The sequence below is a fragment of the Schistocerca gregaria genome, unplaced genomic scaffold (assembly GCF_023897955.1).
Source record: "Schistocerca gregaria isolate iqSchGreg1 unplaced genomic scaffold, iqSchGreg1.2 ptg000392l, whole genome shotgun sequence".
NCBI classification, from domain to species: domain Eukaryota; kingdom Metazoa; phylum Arthropoda; class Insecta; order Orthoptera; family Acrididae; genus Schistocerca; species Schistocerca gregaria.
The window spans coordinates 35187-51704 of record NW_026061831.1 but is presented as its reverse complement, the minus strand read 5'-3'; the positions used below and the strand labels follow the sequence as shown (position 1 = coordinate 51704).

Sequence of the window (16518 nt, the reverse complement as noted above, 5' to 3'; positions counted from 1 at the left end):
GTCGGCGCCCATCTCTCTTTACGAGCATCTTTGCGCATGCTGACTGGCAAGGCGCGCACCTCAAACGTCTCAGAGCAATGCTTTTGGCTTCATGCTCTGCTGGGAGAAGAGGAAAAGGGAAGCTGTAAGTAGCAATAACAGGAAGTAAACATTTTCCCGCTGAAGCGTTGTGGATAACAAACAAGAAATAAGTTGGGGCCCCAGCAACAGCACCACCATCAGTCACAGAAAATTAAATGCCCCGGGTGAGGATCGAACTCACGACCTTATGATTATGAGACTTACGCGCTGCCTACTGCGCTACCGAGGCACCGGTTAACCGTTTGTCCTGGAAACTGGGTAAGTATCACACCGAATGTTAGACGTGAAGACACTGTACTTCCTGGATAACGTGTTCTGTTTGCTACACGTGCATTGCCGGCCCAGTTGATTGCGGTGTTGCTGCAGCTTTTGCAACGATAGGCAGCACTCCTTGTCGTTAAAGTTCAGTGCCTCGGAGGCACCTGGACACAGCAACTTGTGAGGCCAGGCCGACGCTAGTCTATAGAACATGATGCGAGCGTCCCAGTGGGGACCCGCTAGTGCTGCGTTCTCGGTTCTTCTCAAGGGAATCCAGCTATACATTCTTGTGGATCGTGCATGTCAAGCGCGCAAGCCACACGGCAGCATTACCGCGGGAAAAGCAAAATGATGCATCGGCCGGGAATCGAACCCGGGCCGCCCGCGTGGCAGGCGAGCATTCTACCACTGAACCACCGATGCTCCGGTCGGTATCAACTTCAAGCTGCTTCCCGAGCAGTTGTCTTAAGGGAAAGTGGGACTGTCGTCAAGCGCCATAGCATTCTGTCGAGAAGATGCTGCAGACGCTGAACCCTGCACTGTACTGCTTAAAATCGCCGCCAGAACGCCGTCCTCTGCGTACTCTTGCGTCGCCAGAGCCGACTCTTGCCAAAGGATGCGAAATGTGCGCGGATATGCTGTCCGAATGCGTCTGGATGTGCTCCCCTAGCCTACCTCGAAATGCGCCTGCCAGGTACCATCACCTTCGGCCGCTGCCGACAGGCGGGAAGCCGACACAGTGCGGCGCCGGGGCGCTCCCCTGTGCGGTGGTGGTGTAATGGTCAGCATAGTTGCCTTCCAAGCAGTTGATCCGGGTTCGATTCCCGGCCACCGCAGCAGGCTTTTAATTTCGCGTATGGGTACTTTTGCCACGCGCCTTGAAATTAATGTTTTGTTTTCCTCCCTGTTACTCGCTGCAGACCAGCCTGTAGTGTGTCTCGACTTGTCTCGACTTTGCTCGGCTGACGCGAGAGCTGACGCTCTCAAATCGGCCTATATCAAAACAACAAGCACGAGAAACGACTGAGAGAGATAAGGAGAGGCGAGGCGATAGACACACAGCACGCCCCTTCATTTCACGGTGGCGTCTCCCTGACCGAATCGGGCTGTGGCTCCGAAAACAAAGGAGAAAGAAAAATAGGAAGTAAAACTGCCAACAGTAGCCTGTGTTCCGATGCACTTACCCGCCCAAGTACTGACAAGGGCCAAAGTTGTTACGCATCGGCATTCGGACATTTCCTTTCATTTTCTCTTTATCGGTTGAGAACCAGTGTATTGAGCACACTATGGCCATTGGCGAGTGAATGCTGTAGCGCTTCCCGACAGGTCGGGTTCGGAACCTCTGTCAACTTCCACGCAGGGTGGTCATCACACTCGCCAGCTGAAATCGGCGCTGCCTTTTCGTAGTAGTAAAAGCGTAGTGGCCCGTGGGGGGATCGAACCCACGACCTTCGCGTTATTAGCACGACGCTCTAACCAACTGAGCTAACGGGCCTCGACAGATGCTGTTGCTCAGGCCTACGCTGGAACCGTGTGGCATGAAGCCATACACCATTTCTATGGCCGTCGTGTGTCTGCTTCCCTCGTCTATATTCTGCTGACTGTCACGAAACAGTAGCTATATTGCGAGCAGGACGGGAAACGGCAGCTCGGACAGCTCAAACTTGTCACGAGTAGTGTGGAAAAAATTCCGTTCCGGTACCGGGAATCGAACCCGGGCCTCCTGGGTGAAAGCCAGGTATCCTAGCCACTAGACCACACCGGATCTGTGCGTCTCTTTAACGGTTCGGACGGTCCCTTGGCGCATTTCGTGCCGAGTCCCGCGTCGGCGCCCATCTCTCTTTACGAGCATCTTTGCGCATGCTGACTGGCAAGGCGCGCACCTCAAACGTCTCAGAGCAATGCTTTTGGCTTCATGCTCTGCTGGGAGAAGAGGAAAAGGGAAGCTGTAAGTAGCAATAACAGGAAGTAAACATTTTCCCGCTGAAGCGTTGTGGATAACAAACAAGAAATAAGTTGGGGCCCCAGCAACAGCACCACCATCAGTCACAGAAAATTAAATGCCCCGGGTGAGGATCGAACTCACGACCTTATGATTATGAGACTTACGCGCTGCCTACTGCGCTACCGAGGCACCGGTTAACCGTTTGTCCTGGAAACTGGGTAAGTATCACACCGAATGTTAGACGTGAAGACACTGTACTTCCTGGATAACGTGTTCTGTTTGCTACACGTGCATTGCCGGCCCAGTTGATTGCGGTGTTGCTGCAGCTTTTGCAACGATAGGCAGCACTCCTTGTCGTTAAAGTTCAGTGCCTCGGAGGCACCTGGACACAGCAACTTGTGAGGCCAGGCCGACGCTAGTCTATAGAACATGATGCGAGCGTCCCAGTGGGGACCCGCTAGTGCTGCGTTCTCGGTTCTTCTCAAGGGAATCCAGCTATACATTCTTGTGGATCGTGCATGTCAAGCGCGCAAGCCACACGGCAGCATTACCGCGGGAAAAGCAAAATGATGCATCGGCCGGGAATCGAACCCGGGCCGCCCGCGTGGCAGGCGAGCATTCTACCACTGAACCACCGATGCTCCGGTCGGTATCAACTTCAAGCTGCTTCCCGAGCAGTTGTCTTAAGGGAAAGTGGGACTGTCGTCAAGCGCCATAGCATTCTGTCGAGAAGATGCTGCAGACGCTGAACCCTGCACTGTACTGCTTAAAATCGCCGCCAGAACGCCGTCCTCTGCGTACTCTTGCGTCGCCAGAGCCGACTCTTGCCAAAGGATGCGAAATGTGCGCGGATATGCTGTCCGAATGCGTCTGGATGTGCTCCCCTAGCCTACCTCGAAATGCGCCTGCCAGGTACCATCACCTTCGGCCGCTGCCGACAGGCGGGAAGCCGACACAGTGCGGCGCCGGGGCGCTCCCCTGTGCGGTGGTGGTGTAATGGTCAGCATAGTTGCCTTCCAAGCAGTTGATCCGGGTTCGATTCCCGGCCACCGCAGCAGGCTTTTAATTTCGCGTATGGGTACTTTTGCCACGCGCCTTGAAATTAATGTTTTGTTTTCCTCCCTGTTACTCGCTGCAGACCAGCCTGTAGTGTGTCTCGACTTGTCTCGACTTTGCTCGGCTGACGCGAGAGCTGACGCTCTCAAATCGGCCTATATCAAAACAACAAGCACGAGAAACGACTGAGAGAGATAAGGAGAGGCGAGGCGATAGACACACAGCACGCCCCTTCATTTCACGGTGGCGTCTCCCTGACCGAATCGGGCTGTGGCTCCGAAAACAAAGGAGAAAGAAAAATAGGAAGTAAAACTGCCAACAGTAGCCTGTGTTCCGATGCACTTACCCGCCCAAGTACTGACAAGGGCCAAAGTTGTTACGCATCGGCATTCGGACATTTCCTTTCATTTTCTCTTTATCGGTTGAGAACCAGTGTATTGAGCACACTATGGCCATTGGCGAGTGAATGCTGTAGCGCTTCCCGACAGGTCGGGTTCGGAACCTCTGTCAACTTCCACGCAGGGTGGTCATCACACTCGCCAGCTGAAATCGGCGCTGCCTTTTCGTAGTAGTAAAAGCGTAGTGGCCCGTGGGGGGATCGAACCCACGACCTTCGCGTTATTAGCACGACGCTCTAACCAACTGAGCTAACGGGCCTCGACAGATGCTGTTGCTCAGGCCTACGCTGGAACCGTGTGGCATGAAGCCATACACCATTTCTATGGCCGTCGTGTGTCTGCTTCCCTCGTCTATATTCTGCTGACTGTCACGAAACAGTAGCTATATTGCGAGCAGGACGGGAAACGGCAGCTCGGACAGCTCAAACTTGTCACGAGTAGTGTGGAAAAAATTCCGTTCCGGTACCGGGAATCGAACCCGGGCCTCCTGGGTGAAAGCCAGGTATCCTGGCCACTAGACCACACCGGATCTGTGCGTCTCTTTAACGGTTCGGACGGTCCCTTGGCGCATTTCGTGCCGAGTCCCGCGTCGGCGCCCATCTCTCTTTACGAGCATCTTTGCGCATGCTGACTGGCAAGGCGCGCACCTCAAACGTCTCAGAGCAATGCTTTTGGCTTCATGCTCTGCTGGGAGAAGAGGAAAAGGGAAACTGTAAGTAGCAATAACAGGAAGTAAACATTTTCCCGCTGAAGCGTTGTGGATAACAAACAAGAAATAAGTTGGGGCCCCAGCAACAGCACCACCATCAGTCACAGAAAATTAAATGCCCCGGGTGAGGATCGAACTCACGACCTTATGATTATGAGACTTACGCGCTGCCTACTGCGCTACCGAGGCACCGGTTAACCGTTTGTCCTGGAAACTGGGTAAGTATCACACCGAATGTTAGACGTGAAGACACTGTACTTCCTGGATAACGTGTTCTGTTTGCTACACGTGCATTGCCGGCCCAGTTGATTGCGGTGTTGCTGCAGCTTTTGCAACGATAGGCAGCACTCCTTGTCGTTAAAGTTCAGTGCCTCGGAGGCACCTGGACACAGCAACTTGTGAGGCCAGGCCGACGCTAGTCTATAGAACATGATGCGAGCGTCCCAGTGGGGACCCGCTAGTGCTGCGTTCTCGGTTCTTCTCAAGGGAATCCAGCTATACATTCTTGTGGATCGTGCATGTCAAGCGCGCAAGCCACACGGCAGCATTACCGCGGGAAAAGCAAAATGATGCATCGGCCGGGAATCGAACCCGGGCCGCCCGCGTGGCAGGCGAGCATTCTACCACTGAACCACCGATGCTCCGGTCGGTATCAACTTCAAGCTGCTTCCCGAGCAGTTGTCTTAAGGGAAAGTGGGACTGTCGTCAAGCGCCATAGCATTCTGTCGAGAAGATGCTGCAGACGCTGAACCCTGCACTGTACTGCTTAAAATCGCCGCCAGAACGCCGTCCTCTGCGTACTCTTGCGTCGCCAGAGCCGACTCTTGCCAAAGGATGCGAAATGTGCGCGGATATGCTGTCCGAATGCGTCTGGATGTGCTCCCCTAGCCTACCTCGAAATGCGCCTGCCAGGTACCATCACCTTCGGCCGCTGCCGACAGGCGGGAAGCCGACACAGTGCGGCGCCGGGGCGCTCCCCTGTGCGGTGGTGGTGTAATGGTCAGCATAGTTGCCTTCCAAGCAGTTGATCCGGGTTCGATTCCCGGCCACCGCAGCAGGCTTTTAATTTCGCGTATGGGTACTTTTGCCACGCGCCTTGAAATTAATGTTTTGTTTTCCTCCCTGTTACTCGCTGCAGACCAGCCTGTAGTGTGTCTCGACTTGTCTCGACTTTGCTCGGCTGACGCGAGAGCTGACGCTCTCAAATCGGCCTATATCAAAACAACAAGCACGAGAAACGACTGAGAGAGATAAGGAGAGGCGAGGCGATAGACACACAGCACGCCCCTTCATTTCACGGTGGCGTCTCCCTGACCGAATCGGGCTGTGGCTCCGAAAACAAAGGAGAAAGAAAAATAGGAAGTAAAACTGCCAACAGTAGCCTGTGTTCCGATGCACTTACCCGCCCAAGTACTGACAAGGGCCAAAGTTGTTACGCATCGGCATTCGGACATTTCCTTTCATTTTCTCTTTATCGGTTGAGAACCAGTGTATTGAGCACACTATGGCCATTGGCGAGTGAATGCTGTAGCGCTTCCCGACAGGTCGGGTTCGGAACCTCTGTCAACTTCCACGCAGGGTGGTCATCACACTCGCCAGCTGAAATCGGCGCTGCCTTTTCGTAGTAGTAAAAGCGTAGTGGCCCGTGGGGGGATCGAACCCACGACCTTCGCGTTATTAGCACGACGCTCTAACCAACTGAGCTAACGGGCCTCGACAGATGCAGTTGCTCAGGCCTACGCTGGAACCGTGTGGCATGAAGCCATACACCATTTCTATGGCCGTCGTGTGTCTGCTTCCCTCGTCTATATTCTGCTGACTGTCACGAAACAGTAGCTATATTGCGAGCAGGACGGGAAACGGCAGCTCGGACAGCTCAAACTTGTCACGAGTAGTGTGGAAAAAATTCCGTTCCGGTACCGGGAATCGAACCCGGGCCTCCTGGGTGAAAGCCAGGTATCCTAGCCACTAGACCACACCGGATCTGTGCGTCTCTTTAACGGTTCGGACGGTCCCTTGGCGCATTTCGTGCCGAGTCCCGCGTCGGCGCCCATCTCTCTTTACGAGCATCTTTGCGCATGCTGACTGGCAAGGCGCGCACCTCAAACGTCTCAGAGCAATGCTTTTGGCTTCATGCTCTGCTGGGAGAAGAGGAAAAGGGAAGCTGTAAGTAGCAATAACAGGAAGTAAACATTTTCCCGCTGAAGCGTTGTGGATAACAAACAAGAAATAAGTTGGGGCCCCAGCAACAGCACCACCATCAGTCACAGAAAATTAAATGCCCCGGGTGAGGATCGAACTCACGACCTTAAGATTATGAGACTTACGCGCTGCCTACTGCGCTACCGAGGCACCGGTGAACCGTTTGTCCTGGAAACTGGGTAAGTATCACACCGAATGTTAGACGTGAAGACACTGTACTTCCTGGATAACGTGTTCTGTTTGCTACACGTGCATTGCCGGCCCAGTTGATTGCGGTGTTGCTGCAGCTTTTGCAACGATAGGCAGCACTCCTTGTCGTTAAAGTTCAGTGCCTCGGAGGCACCTGGACACAGCAACTTGTGAGGCCAGGCCGACGCTAGTCTATAGAACATGATGCGAGCGTCCCAGTGGGGACCCGCTAGTGCTGCGTTCTCGGTTCTTCTCAAGGGAATCCAGCTATACATTCTTGTGGATCGTGCATGTCAAGCGCGCAAGCCACACGGCAGCATTACCGCGGGAAAAGCAAAATGATGCATCGGCCGGGAATCGAACCCGGGCCGCCCGCGTGGCAGGCGAGCATTCTACCACTGAACCACCGATGCTCCGGTCGGTATCAACTTCAAGCTGCTTCCCGAGCAGTTGTCTTAAGGGAAAGTGGGACTGTCGTCAAGCGCCATAGCATTCTGTCGAGAAGATGCTGCAGACGCTGAACCCTGCACTGTACTGCTTAAAATCGCCGCCAGAACGCTGTCCTCTGCGTACTCTTGCGTCGCCAGAGCCGACTCTTGCCAAAGGATGCGAAATGTGCGCGGATATGCTGTCCGAATGCGTCTGGATGTGCTCCCCTAGCCTACCTCGAGATGCGCCTGCCAGGTACCATCACCTTCGGCCGCTGCCGACAGGCGGGAAGCCGACACAGTGCGGCGCCGGGGCGCTCCCCTGTGCGGTGGTGGTGTAATGGTCAGCATAGTTGCCTTCCAAGCAGTTGATCCGGGTTCGATTCCCGGCCACCGCAGCAGGCTTTTAATTTCGCGTATGGGTACTTTTGCCACGCGCCTTGAAATTAATGTTTTGTTTTCCTCCCTGTTACTCGCTGCAGACCAGCCTGTAGTGTGTCTCGACTTGTCTCGACTTTGCTCGGCTGACGCGAGAGCTGACGCTCTCAAATCGGCCTATATCAAAACAACAAGCACGAGAAACGACTGAGAGAGATAAGGAGAGGCGAGGCGATAGACACACAGCACGCCCCTTCATTTCACGGTGGCGTCTCCCTGACCGAATCGGGCTGTGGCTCCGAAAACAAAGGAGAAAGAAAAATAGGAAGTAAAACTGCCAACAGTACCCTGTGTTCCGATGCACTTACCCGCCCAAGTACTGACAAGGGCCAAAGTTGTTACGCATCGGCATTCGGACATTTCCTTTCATTTTCTCTTTATCGGTTGAGAACCAGTGTATTGAGCACACTATGGCCATTGGCGAGTGAATGCTGTAGCGCTTCCCGACAGGTCGGGTTCGGAACCTCTGTCAACTTCCACGCAGGGTGGTCATCACACTCGCCAGCTGAAATCGGCGCTGCCTTTTCGTAGTAGTAAAAGCGTAGTGGCCCGTGGGGGGATCGAACCCACGACCTTCGCGTTATTAGCACGACGCTCTAACCAACTGAGCTAACGGGCCTCGACAGATGCAGTTGCTCAGGCCTACGCTGGAACCGTGTGGCATGAAGCCATACACCATTTCTATGGCCGTCGTGTGTCTGCTTCCCTCGTCTATATTCTGCTGACTGTCACGAAACAGTAGCTATATTGCGAGCAGGACGGGAAACGGCAGCTCGGACAGCTCAAACTTGTCACGAGTAGTGTGGAAAAAATTCCGTTCCGGTACCGGGAATCGAACCCGGGCCTCCTGGGTGAAAGCCAGGTATCCTAGCCACTAGACCACACCGGATCTGTGCGTCTCTTTAACGGTTCGGACGGTCCCTTGGCGCATTTCGTGCCGAGTCCCGCGTCGGCGCCCATCTCTCTTTACGAGCATCTTTGCGCATGCTGACTGGCAAGGCGCGCACCTCAAACGTCTCAGAGCAATGCTTTTGGCTTCATGCTCTGCTGGGAGAAGAGGAAAAGGGAAGCTGTAAGTAGCAATAACAGGAAGTAAACATTTTCCCGCTGAAGCGTTGTGGATAACAAACAAGAAATAAGTTGGGGCCCCAGCAACAGCACCACCATCAGTCACAGAAAATTAAATGCCCCGGGTGAGGATCGAACTCACGACCTTAAGATTATGAGACTTACGCGCTGCCTACTGCGCTACCGAGGCACCGGTGAACCGTTTGTCCTGGAAACTGGGTAAGTATCACACCGAATGTTAGACGTGAAGACACTGTACTTCCTGGATAACGTGTTCTGTTTGCTACACGTGCATTGCCGGCCCAGTTGATTGCGGTGTTGCTGCAGCTTTTGCAACGATAGGCAGCACTCCTTGTCGTTAAAGTTCAGTGCCTCGGAGGCACCTGGACACAGCAACTTGTGAGGCCAGGCCGACGCTAGTCTATAGAACATGATGCGAGCGTCCCAGTGGGGACCCGCTAGTGCTGCGTTCTCGGTTCTTCTCAAGGGAATCCAGCTATACATTCTTGTGGATCGTGCATGTCAAGCGCGCAAGCCACACGGCAGCATTACCGCGGGAAAAGCAAAATGATGCATCGGCCGGGAATCGAACCCGGGCCGCCCGCGTGGCAGGCGAGCATTCTACCACTGAACCACCGATGCTCCGGTCGGTATCAACTTCAAGCTGCTTCCCGAGCAGTTGTCTTAAGGGAAAGTGGGACTGTCGTCAAGCGCCATAGCATTCTGTCGAGAAGATGCTGCAGACGCTGAACCCTGCACTGTACTGCTTAAAATCGCCGCCAGAACGCCGTCCTCTGCGTACTCTTGCGTCGCCAGAGCCGACTCTTGCCAAAGGATGCGAAATGTGCGCGGATATGCTGTCCGAATGCGTCTGGATGTGCTCCCCTAGCCTACCTCGAAATGCGCCTGCCAGGTACCATCACCTTCGGCCGCTGCCGACAGGCGGGAAGCCGACACAGTGCGGCGCCGGGGCGCTCCCCTGTGCGGTGGTGGTGTAATGGTCAGCATAGTTGCCTTCCAAGCAGTTGATCCGGGTTCGATTCCCGGCCACCGCAGCAGGCTTTTAATTTCGCGTATGGGTACTTTTGCCACGCGCCTTGAAATTAATGTTTTGTTTTCCTCCCTGTTACTCGCTGCAGACCAGCCTGTAGTGTGTCTCGACTTGTCTCGACTTTGCTCGGCTGACGCGAGAGCTGACGCTCTCAAATCGGCCTATATCAAAACAACAAGCACGAGAAACGACTGAGAGAGATAAGGAGAGGCGAGGCGATAGACACACAGCACGCCCCTTCATTTCACGGTGGCGTCTCCCTGACCGAATCGGGCTGTGGCTCCGAAAACAAAGGAGAAAGAAAAATAGGAAGTAAAACTGCCAACAGTACCCTGTGTTCCGATGCACTTACCCGCCCAAGTACTGACAAGGGCCAAAGTTGTTACGCATCGGCATTCGGACATTTCCTTTCATTTTCTCTTTATCGGTTGAGAACCAGTGTATTGAGCACACTATGGCCATTGGCGAGTGAATGCTGTAGCGCTTCCCGACAGGTCGGGTTCGGAACCTCTGTCAACTTCCACGCAGGGTGGTCATCACACTCGCCAGCTGAAATCGGCGCTGCCTTTTCGTAGTAGTAAAAGCGTAGTGGCCCGTGGGGGGATCGAACCCACGACCTTCGCGTTATTAGCACGACGCTCTAACCAACTGAGCTAACGGGCCTCGACAGATGCAGTTGCTCAGGCCTACGCTGGAACCGTGTGGCATGAAGCCATACACCATTTCTATGGCCGTCGTGTGTCTGCTTCCCTCGTCTATATTCTGCTGACTGTCACGAAACAGTAGCTATATTGCGAGCAGGACGGGAAACGGCAGCTCGGACAGCTCAAACTTGTCACGAGTAGTGTGGAAAAAATTCCGTTCCGGTACCGGGAATCGAACCCGGGCCTCCTGGGTGAAAGCCAGGTATCCTAGCCACTAGACCACACCGGATCTGTGCGTCTCTTTAACGGTTCGGACGGTCCCTTGGCGCATTTCGTGCCGAGTCCCGCGTCGGCGCCCATCTCTCTTTACGAGCATCTTTGCGCATGCTGACTGGCAAGGCGCGCACCTCAAACGTCTCAGAGCAATGCTTTTGGCTTCATGCTCTGCTGGGAGAAGAGGAAAAGGGAAGCTGTAAGTAGCAATAACAGGAAGTAAACATTTTCCCGCTGAAGCGTTGTGGATAACAAACAAGAAATAAGTTGGGGCCCCAGCAACAGCACCACCATCAGTCACAGAAAATTAAATGCCCCGGGTGAGGATCGAACTCACGACCTTAAGATTATGAGACTTACGCGCTGCCTACTGCGCTACCGAGGCACCGGTGAACCGTTTGTCCTGGAAACTGGGTAAGTATCACACCGAATGTTAGACGTGAAGACACTGTACTTCCTGGATAACGTGTTCTGTTTGCTACACGTGCATTGCCGGCCCAGTTGATTGCGGTGTTGCTGCAGCTTTTGCAACGATAGGCAGCACTCCTTGTCGTTAAAGTTCAGTGCCTCGGAGGCACCTGGACACAGCAACTTGTGAGGCCAGGCCGACGCTAGTCTATAGAACATGATGCGAGCGTCCCAGTGGGGACCCGCTAGTGCTGCGTTCTCGGTTCTTCTCAAGGGAATCCAGCTATACATTCTTGTGGATCGTGCATGTCAAGCGCGCAAGCCACACGGCAGCATTACCGCGGGAAAAGCAAAATGATGCATCGGCCGGGAATCGAACCCGGGCCGCCCGCGTGGCAGGCGAGCATTCTACCACTGAACCACCGATGCTCCGGTCGGTATCAACTTCAAGCTGCTTCCCGAGCAGTTGTCTTAAGGGAAAGTGGGACTGTCGTCAAGCGCCATAGCATTCTGTCGAGAAGATGCTGCAGACGCTGAACCCTGCACTGTACTGCTTAAAATCGCCGCCAGAACGCCGTCCTCTGCGTACTCTTGCGTCGCCAGAGCCGACTCTTGCCAAAGGATGCGAAATGTGCGCGGATATGCTGTCCGAATGCGTCTGGATGTGCTCCCCTAGCCTACCTCGAAATGCGCCTGCCAGGTACCATCACCTTCGGCCGCTGCCGACAGGCGGGAAGCCGACACAGTGCGGCGCCGGGGCGCTCCCCTGTGCGGTGGTGGTGTAATGGTCAGCATAGTTGCCTTCCAAGCAGTTGATCCGGGTTCGATTCCCGGCCACCGCAGCAGGCTTTTAATTTCGCGTATGGGTACTTTTGCCACGCGCCTTGAAATTAATGTTTTGTTTTCCTCCCTGTTACTCGCTGCAGACCAGCCTGTAGTGTGTCTCGACTTGTCTCGACTTTGCTCGGCTGACGCGAGAGCTGACGCTCTCAAATCGGCCTATATCAAAACAACAAGCACGAGAAACGACTGAGAGAGATAAGGAGAGGCGAGGCGATAGACACACAGCACGCCCCTTCATTTCACGGTGGCGTCTCCCTGACCGAATCGGGCTGTGGCTCCGAAAACAAAGGAGAAAGAAAAATAGGAAGTAAAACTGCCAACAGTACCCTGTGTTCCGATGCACTTACCCGCCCAAGTACTGACAAGGGCCAAAGTTGTTACGCATCGGCATTCGGACATTTCCTTTCATTTTCTCTTTATCGGTTGAGAACCAGTGTATTGAGCACACTATGGCCATTGGCGAGTGAATGCTGTAGCGCTTCCCGACAGGTCGGGTTCGGAACCTCTGTCAACTTCCACGCAGGGTGGTCATCACACTCGCCAGCTGAAATCGGCGCTGCCTTTTCGTAGTAGTAAAAGCGTAGTGGCCCGTGGGGGGATCGAACCCACGACCTTCGCGTTATTAGCACGACGCTCTAACCAACTGAGCTAACGGGCCTCGACAGATGCAGTTGCTCAGGCCTACGCTGGAACCGTGTGGCATGAAGCCATACACCATTTCTATGGCCGTCGTGTGTCTGCTTCCCTCGTCTATATTCTGCTGACTGTCACGAAACAGTAGCTATATTGCGAGCAGGACGGGAAACGGCAGCTCGGACAGCTCAAACTTGTCACGAGTAGTGTGGAAAAAATTCCGTTCCGGTACCGGGAATCGAACCCGGGCCTCCTGGGTGAAAGCCAGGTATCCTAGCCACTAGACCACACCGGATCTGTGCGTCTCTTTAACGGTTCGGACGGTCCCTTGGCGCATTTCGTGCCGAGTCCCGCGTCGGCGCCCATCTCTCTTTACGAGCATCTTTGCGCATGCTGACTGGCAAGGCGCGCACCTCAAACGTCTCAGAGCAATGCTTTTGGCTTCATGCTCTGCTGGGAGAAGAGGAAAAGGGAAGCTGTAAGTAGCAATAACAGGAAGTAAACATTTTCCCGCTGAAGCGTTGTGGATAACAAACAAGAAATAAGTTGGGGCCCCAGCAACAGCACCACCATCAGTCACAGAAAATTAAATGCCCCGGGTGAGGATCGAACTCACGACCTTAAGATTATGAGACTTACGCGCTGCCTACTGCGCTACCGAGGCACCGGTGAACCGTTTGTCCTGGAAACTGGGTAAGTATCACACCGAATGTTAGACGTGAAGACACTGTACTTCCTGGATAACGTGTTCTGTTTGCTACACGTGCATTGCCGGCCCAGTTGATTGCGGTGTTGCTGCAGCTTTTGCAACGATAGGCAGCACTCCTTGTCGTTAAAGTTCAGTGCCTCGGAGGCACCTGGACACAGCAACTTGTGAGGCCAGGCCGACGCTAGTCTATAGAACATGATGCGAGCGTCCCAGTGGGGACCCGCTAGTGCTGCGTTCTCGGTTCTTCTCAAGGGAATCCAGCTATACATTCTTGTGGATCGTGCATGTCAAGCGCGCAAGCCACACGGCAGCATTACCGCGGGAAAAGCAAAATGATGCATCGGCCGGGAATCGAACCCGGGCCGCCCGCGTGGCAGGCGAGCATTCTACCACTGAACCACCGATGCTCCGGTCGGTATCAACTTCAAGCTGCTTCCCGAGCAGTTGTCTTAAGGGAAAGTGGGACTGTCGTCAAGCGCCATAGCATTCTGTCGAGAAGATGCTGCAGACGCTGAACCCTGCACTGTACTGCTTAAAATCGCCGCCAGAACGCCGTCCTCTGCGTACTCTTGCGTCGCCAGAGCCGACTCTTGCCAAAGGATGCGAAATGTGCGCGGATATGCTGTCCGAATGCGTCTGGATGTGCTCCCCTAGCCTACCTCGAAATGCGCCTGCCAGGTACCATCACCTTCGGCCGCTGCCGACAGGCGGGAAGCCGACACAGTGCGGCGCCGGGGCGCTCCCCTGTGCGGTGGTGGTGTAATGGTCAGCATAGTTGCCTTCCAAGCAGTTGATCCGGGTTCGATTCCCGGCCACCGCAGCAGGCTTTTAATTTCGCGTATGGGTACTTTTGCCACGCGCCTTGAAATTAATGTTTTGTTTTCCTCCCTGTTACTCGCTGCAGACCAGCCTGTAGTGTGTCTCGACTTGTCTCGACTTTGCTCGGCTGACGCGAGAGCTGACGCTCTCAAATCGGCCTATATCAAAACAACAAGCACGAGAAACGACTGAGAGAGATAAGGAGAGGCGAGGCGATAGACACACAGCACGCCCCTTCATTTCACGGTGGCGTCTCCCTGACCGAATCGGGCTGTGGCTCCGAAAACAAAGGAGAAAGAAAAATAGGAAGTAAAACTGCCAACAGTAGCCTGTGTTCCGATGCACTTACCCGCCCAAGTACTGACAAGGGCCAAAGTTGTTACGCATCGGCATTCGGACATTTCCTTTCATTTTCTCTTTATCGGTTGAGAACCAGTGTATTGAGCACACTATGGCCATTGGCGAGTGAATGCTGTAGCGCTTCCCGACAGGTCGGGTTCGGAACCTCTGTCAACTTCCACGCAGGGTGGTCATCACACTCGCCAGCTGAAATCGGCGCTGCCTTTTCGTAGTAGTAAAAGCGTAGTGGCCCGTGGGGGGATCGAACCCACGACCTTCGCGTTATTAGCACGACGCTCTAACCAACTGAGCTAACGGGCCTCGACAGATGCAGTTGCTCAGGCCTACGCTGGAACCGTGTGGCATGAAGCCATACACCATTTCTATGGCCGTCGTGTGTCTGCTTCCCTCGTCTATATTCTGCTGACTGTCACGAAACAGTAGCTATATTGCGAGCAGGACGGGAAACGGCAGCTCGGACAGCTCAAACTTGTCACGAGTAGTGTGGAAAAAATTCCGTTCCGGTACCGGGAATCGAACCCGGGCCTCCTGGGTGAAAGCCAGGTATCCTAGCCACTAGACCACACCGGATCTGTGCGTCTCTTTAACGGTTCGGACGGTCCCTTGGCGCATTTCGTGCCGAGTCCCGCGTCGGCGCCCATCTCTCTTTACGAGCATCTTTGCGCATGCTGACTGGCAAGGCGCGCACCTCAAACGTCTCAGAGCAATGCTTTTGGCTTCATGCTCTGCTGGGAGAAGAGGAAAAGGGAAGCTGTAAGTAGCAATAACAGGAAGTAAACATTTTCCCGCTGAAGCGTTGTGGATAACAAACAAGAAATAAGTTGGGGCCCCAGCAACAGCACCACCATCAGTCACAGAAAATTAAATGCCCCGGGTGAGGATCGAACTCACGACCTTAAGATTATGAGACTTACGCGCTGCCTACTGCGCTACCGAGGCACCGGTGAACCGTTTGTCCTGGAAACTGGGTAAGTATCACACCGAATGTTAGACGTGAAGACACTGTACTTCCTGGATAACGTGTTCTGTTTGCTACACGTGCATTGCCGGCCCAGTTGATTGCGGTGTTGCTGCAGCTTTTGCAACGATAGGCAGCACTCCTTGTCGTTAAAGTTCAGTGCCTCGGAGGCACCTGGACACAGCAACTTGTGAGGCCAGGCCGACGCTAGTCTATAGAACATGATGCGAGCGTCCCAGTGGGGACCCGCTAGTGCTGCGTTCTCGGTTCTTCTCAAGGGAATCCAGCTATACATTCTTGTGGATCGTGCATGTCAAGCGCGCAAGCCACACGGCAGCATTACCGCGGGAAAAGCAAAATGATGCATCGGCCGGGAATCGAACCCGGGCCGCCCGCGTGGCAGGCGAGCATTCTACCACTGAACCACCGATGCTCCGGTCGGTATCAACTTCAAGCTGCTTCCCGAGCAGTTGTCTTAAGGGAAAGTGGGACTGTCGTCAAGCGCCATAGCATTCTGTCGAGAAGATGCTGCAGACGCTGAACCCTGCACTGTACTGCTTAAAATCGCCGCCAGAACGCCGTCCTCTGCGTACTCTTGCGTCGCCAGAGCCGACTCTTGCCAAAGGATGCGAAATGTGCGCGGATATGCTGTCCGAATGCGTCTGGATGTGCTCCCCTAGCCTACCTCGAAATGCGCCTGCCAGGTACCATCACCTTCGGCCGCTGCCGACAGGCGGGAAGCCGACACAGTGCGGCGCCGGGGCGCTCCCCTGTGCGGTGGTGGTGTAATGGTCAGCATAGTTGCCTTCCAAGCAGTTGATCCGGGTTCGATTCCCGGCCACCGCAGCAGGCTTTTAATTTCGCGTATGGGTACTTTTGCCACGCGCCTTGAAATTAATGTTTTGTTTTCCTCCCTGTTACTCGCTGCAGACCAGCCTGTAGTGTGTCTCGACTTGTCTCGACTTTGCTCGGCTGACGCGAGAGCTGACGCTCTCAAATCGGCCTATATCAAAACAACAAGCACGAGAAACGACTGAGAGAGATAAGG

The 16518-nt window shown here is 54.3% G+C and overlaps 38 non-coding genes across 38 annotated transcripts; 8 read left to right on the top strand and 30 right to left on the bottom strand.

The window, feature by feature from the left end:
• Window positions 1-237: 237 nt before the first annotated feature.
• Trnam-cau (transfer RNA methionine (anticodon CAU)) lies at window positions 238-310 on the bottom strand. Its single transcript has one exon. It is a non-coding gene; the product is annotated as a tRNA-Met (tRNA).
• A 381-nt stretch (window positions 311-691) lies between these two features.
• Trnag-gcc (transfer RNA glycine (anticodon GCC)) lies at window positions 692-762 on the bottom strand. The gene has a single exon. It is a non-coding gene; the product is annotated as a tRNA-Gly (tRNA).
• A 341-nt stretch (window positions 763-1103) lies between these two features.
• Window positions 1104-1175, top strand: Trnag-ucc (transfer RNA glycine (anticodon UCC)). Its single transcript has one exon. It is a non-coding gene; the product is annotated as a tRNA-Gly (tRNA).
• A 585-nt stretch (window positions 1176-1760) lies between these two features.
• On the bottom strand, window positions 1761-1834 carry Trnai-aau (transfer RNA isoleucine (anticodon AAU)). Its single transcript has one exon. It is a non-coding gene; the product is annotated as a tRNA-Ile (tRNA).
• Window positions 1835-2032: 198 nt separating this feature from the next.
• Window positions 2033-2104, bottom strand: Trnae-uuc (transfer RNA glutamic acid (anticodon UUC)). Its single transcript has one exon. It is a non-coding gene; the product is annotated as a tRNA-Glu (tRNA).
• A 296-nt stretch (window positions 2105-2400) lies between these two features.
• Window positions 2401-2473, bottom strand: Trnam-cau (transfer RNA methionine (anticodon CAU)). The gene has a single exon. It is a non-coding gene; the product is annotated as a tRNA-Met (tRNA).
• Window positions 2474-2854: 381 nt separating this feature from the next.
• Window positions 2855-2925, bottom strand: Trnag-gcc (transfer RNA glycine (anticodon GCC)). Its single transcript has one exon. It is a non-coding gene; the product is annotated as a tRNA-Gly (tRNA).
• Window positions 2926-3266: 341 nt separating this feature from the next.
• Window positions 3267-3338, top strand: Trnag-ucc (transfer RNA glycine (anticodon UCC)). The gene has a single exon. It is a non-coding gene; the product is annotated as a tRNA-Gly (tRNA).
• Window positions 3339-3923: 585 nt separating this feature from the next.
• Trnai-aau (transfer RNA isoleucine (anticodon AAU)) lies at window positions 3924-3997 on the bottom strand. Its single transcript has one exon. It is a non-coding gene; the product is annotated as a tRNA-Ile (tRNA).
• A 198-nt stretch (window positions 3998-4195) lies between these two features.
• Trnae-uuc (transfer RNA glutamic acid (anticodon UUC)) lies at window positions 4196-4267 on the bottom strand. Its single transcript has one exon. It is a non-coding gene; the product is annotated as a tRNA-Glu (tRNA).
• A 296-nt stretch (window positions 4268-4563) lies between these two features.
• Trnam-cau (transfer RNA methionine (anticodon CAU)) lies at window positions 4564-4636 on the bottom strand. Its single transcript has one exon. It is a non-coding gene; the product is annotated as a tRNA-Met (tRNA).
• A 381-nt stretch (window positions 4637-5017) lies between these two features.
• Window positions 5018-5088, bottom strand: Trnag-gcc (transfer RNA glycine (anticodon GCC)). The gene has a single exon. It is a non-coding gene; the product is annotated as a tRNA-Gly (tRNA).
• A 341-nt stretch (window positions 5089-5429) lies between these two features.
• On the top strand, window positions 5430-5501 carry Trnag-ucc (transfer RNA glycine (anticodon UCC)). The gene has a single exon. It is a non-coding gene; the product is annotated as a tRNA-Gly (tRNA).
• Window positions 5502-6086: 585 nt separating this feature from the next.
• Trnai-aau (transfer RNA isoleucine (anticodon AAU)) lies at window positions 6087-6160 on the bottom strand. The gene has a single exon. It is a non-coding gene; the product is annotated as a tRNA-Ile (tRNA).
• Window positions 6161-6358: 198 nt separating this feature from the next.
• On the bottom strand, window positions 6359-6430 carry Trnae-uuc (transfer RNA glutamic acid (anticodon UUC)). The gene has a single exon. It is a non-coding gene; the product is annotated as a tRNA-Glu (tRNA).
• Window positions 6431-6726: 296 nt separating this feature from the next.
• On the bottom strand, window positions 6727-6799 carry Trnam-cau (transfer RNA methionine (anticodon CAU)). The gene has a single exon. It is a non-coding gene; the product is annotated as a tRNA-Met (tRNA).
• Window positions 6800-7180: 381 nt separating this feature from the next.
• Trnag-gcc (transfer RNA glycine (anticodon GCC)) lies at window positions 7181-7251 on the bottom strand. Its single transcript has one exon. It is a non-coding gene; the product is annotated as a tRNA-Gly (tRNA).
• A 341-nt stretch (window positions 7252-7592) lies between these two features.
• Trnag-ucc (transfer RNA glycine (anticodon UCC)) lies at window positions 7593-7664 on the top strand. Its single transcript has one exon. It is a non-coding gene; the product is annotated as a tRNA-Gly (tRNA).
• Window positions 7665-8249: 585 nt separating this feature from the next.
• Trnai-aau (transfer RNA isoleucine (anticodon AAU)) lies at window positions 8250-8323 on the bottom strand. Its single transcript has one exon. It is a non-coding gene; the product is annotated as a tRNA-Ile (tRNA).
• Window positions 8324-8521: 198 nt separating this feature from the next.
• Trnae-uuc (transfer RNA glutamic acid (anticodon UUC)) lies at window positions 8522-8593 on the bottom strand. The gene has a single exon. It is a non-coding gene; the product is annotated as a tRNA-Glu (tRNA).
• Window positions 8594-8889: 296 nt separating this feature from the next.
• Trnam-cau (transfer RNA methionine (anticodon CAU)) lies at window positions 8890-8962 on the bottom strand. Its single transcript has one exon. It is a non-coding gene; the product is annotated as a tRNA-Met (tRNA).
• A 381-nt stretch (window positions 8963-9343) lies between these two features.
• On the bottom strand, window positions 9344-9414 carry Trnag-gcc (transfer RNA glycine (anticodon GCC)). The gene has a single exon. It is a non-coding gene; the product is annotated as a tRNA-Gly (tRNA).
• A 341-nt stretch (window positions 9415-9755) lies between these two features.
• Window positions 9756-9827, top strand: Trnag-ucc (transfer RNA glycine (anticodon UCC)). Its single transcript has one exon. It is a non-coding gene; the product is annotated as a tRNA-Gly (tRNA).
• Window positions 9828-10412: 585 nt separating this feature from the next.
• Window positions 10413-10486, bottom strand: Trnai-aau (transfer RNA isoleucine (anticodon AAU)). The gene has a single exon. It is a non-coding gene; the product is annotated as a tRNA-Ile (tRNA).
• Window positions 10487-10684: 198 nt separating this feature from the next.
• Trnae-uuc (transfer RNA glutamic acid (anticodon UUC)) lies at window positions 10685-10756 on the bottom strand. The gene has a single exon. It is a non-coding gene; the product is annotated as a tRNA-Glu (tRNA).
• Window positions 10757-11052: 296 nt separating this feature from the next.
• On the bottom strand, window positions 11053-11125 carry Trnam-cau (transfer RNA methionine (anticodon CAU)). Its single transcript has one exon. It is a non-coding gene; the product is annotated as a tRNA-Met (tRNA).
• A 381-nt stretch (window positions 11126-11506) lies between these two features.
• On the bottom strand, window positions 11507-11577 carry Trnag-gcc (transfer RNA glycine (anticodon GCC)). The gene has a single exon. It is a non-coding gene; the product is annotated as a tRNA-Gly (tRNA).
• A 341-nt stretch (window positions 11578-11918) lies between these two features.
• Window positions 11919-11990, top strand: Trnag-ucc (transfer RNA glycine (anticodon UCC)). The gene has a single exon. It is a non-coding gene; the product is annotated as a tRNA-Gly (tRNA).
• Window positions 11991-12575: 585 nt separating this feature from the next.
• Trnai-aau (transfer RNA isoleucine (anticodon AAU)) lies at window positions 12576-12649 on the bottom strand. The gene has a single exon. It is a non-coding gene; the product is annotated as a tRNA-Ile (tRNA).
• A 198-nt stretch (window positions 12650-12847) lies between these two features.
• On the bottom strand, window positions 12848-12919 carry Trnae-uuc (transfer RNA glutamic acid (anticodon UUC)). Its single transcript has one exon. It is a non-coding gene; the product is annotated as a tRNA-Glu (tRNA).
• Window positions 12920-13215: 296 nt separating this feature from the next.
• Trnam-cau (transfer RNA methionine (anticodon CAU)) lies at window positions 13216-13288 on the bottom strand. Its single transcript has one exon. It is a non-coding gene; the product is annotated as a tRNA-Met (tRNA).
• Window positions 13289-13669: 381 nt separating this feature from the next.
• Window positions 13670-13740, bottom strand: Trnag-gcc (transfer RNA glycine (anticodon GCC)). Its single transcript has one exon. It is a non-coding gene; the product is annotated as a tRNA-Gly (tRNA).
• Window positions 13741-14081: 341 nt separating this feature from the next.
• Trnag-ucc (transfer RNA glycine (anticodon UCC)) lies at window positions 14082-14153 on the top strand. Its single transcript has one exon. It is a non-coding gene; the product is annotated as a tRNA-Gly (tRNA).
• Window positions 14154-14738: 585 nt separating this feature from the next.
• Window positions 14739-14812, bottom strand: Trnai-aau (transfer RNA isoleucine (anticodon AAU)). The gene has a single exon. It is a non-coding gene; the product is annotated as a tRNA-Ile (tRNA).
• Window positions 14813-15010: 198 nt separating this feature from the next.
• On the bottom strand, window positions 15011-15082 carry Trnae-uuc (transfer RNA glutamic acid (anticodon UUC)). Its single transcript has one exon. It is a non-coding gene; the product is annotated as a tRNA-Glu (tRNA).
• A 296-nt stretch (window positions 15083-15378) lies between these two features.
• Trnam-cau (transfer RNA methionine (anticodon CAU)) lies at window positions 15379-15451 on the bottom strand. Its single transcript has one exon. It is a non-coding gene; the product is annotated as a tRNA-Met (tRNA).
• A 381-nt stretch (window positions 15452-15832) lies between these two features.
• On the bottom strand, window positions 15833-15903 carry Trnag-gcc (transfer RNA glycine (anticodon GCC)). The gene has a single exon. It is a non-coding gene; the product is annotated as a tRNA-Gly (tRNA).
• A 341-nt stretch (window positions 15904-16244) lies between these two features.
• On the top strand, window positions 16245-16316 carry Trnag-ucc (transfer RNA glycine (anticodon UCC)). Its single transcript has one exon. It is a non-coding gene; the product is annotated as a tRNA-Gly (tRNA).
• Window positions 16317-16518: the final 202 nt, after the last annotated feature.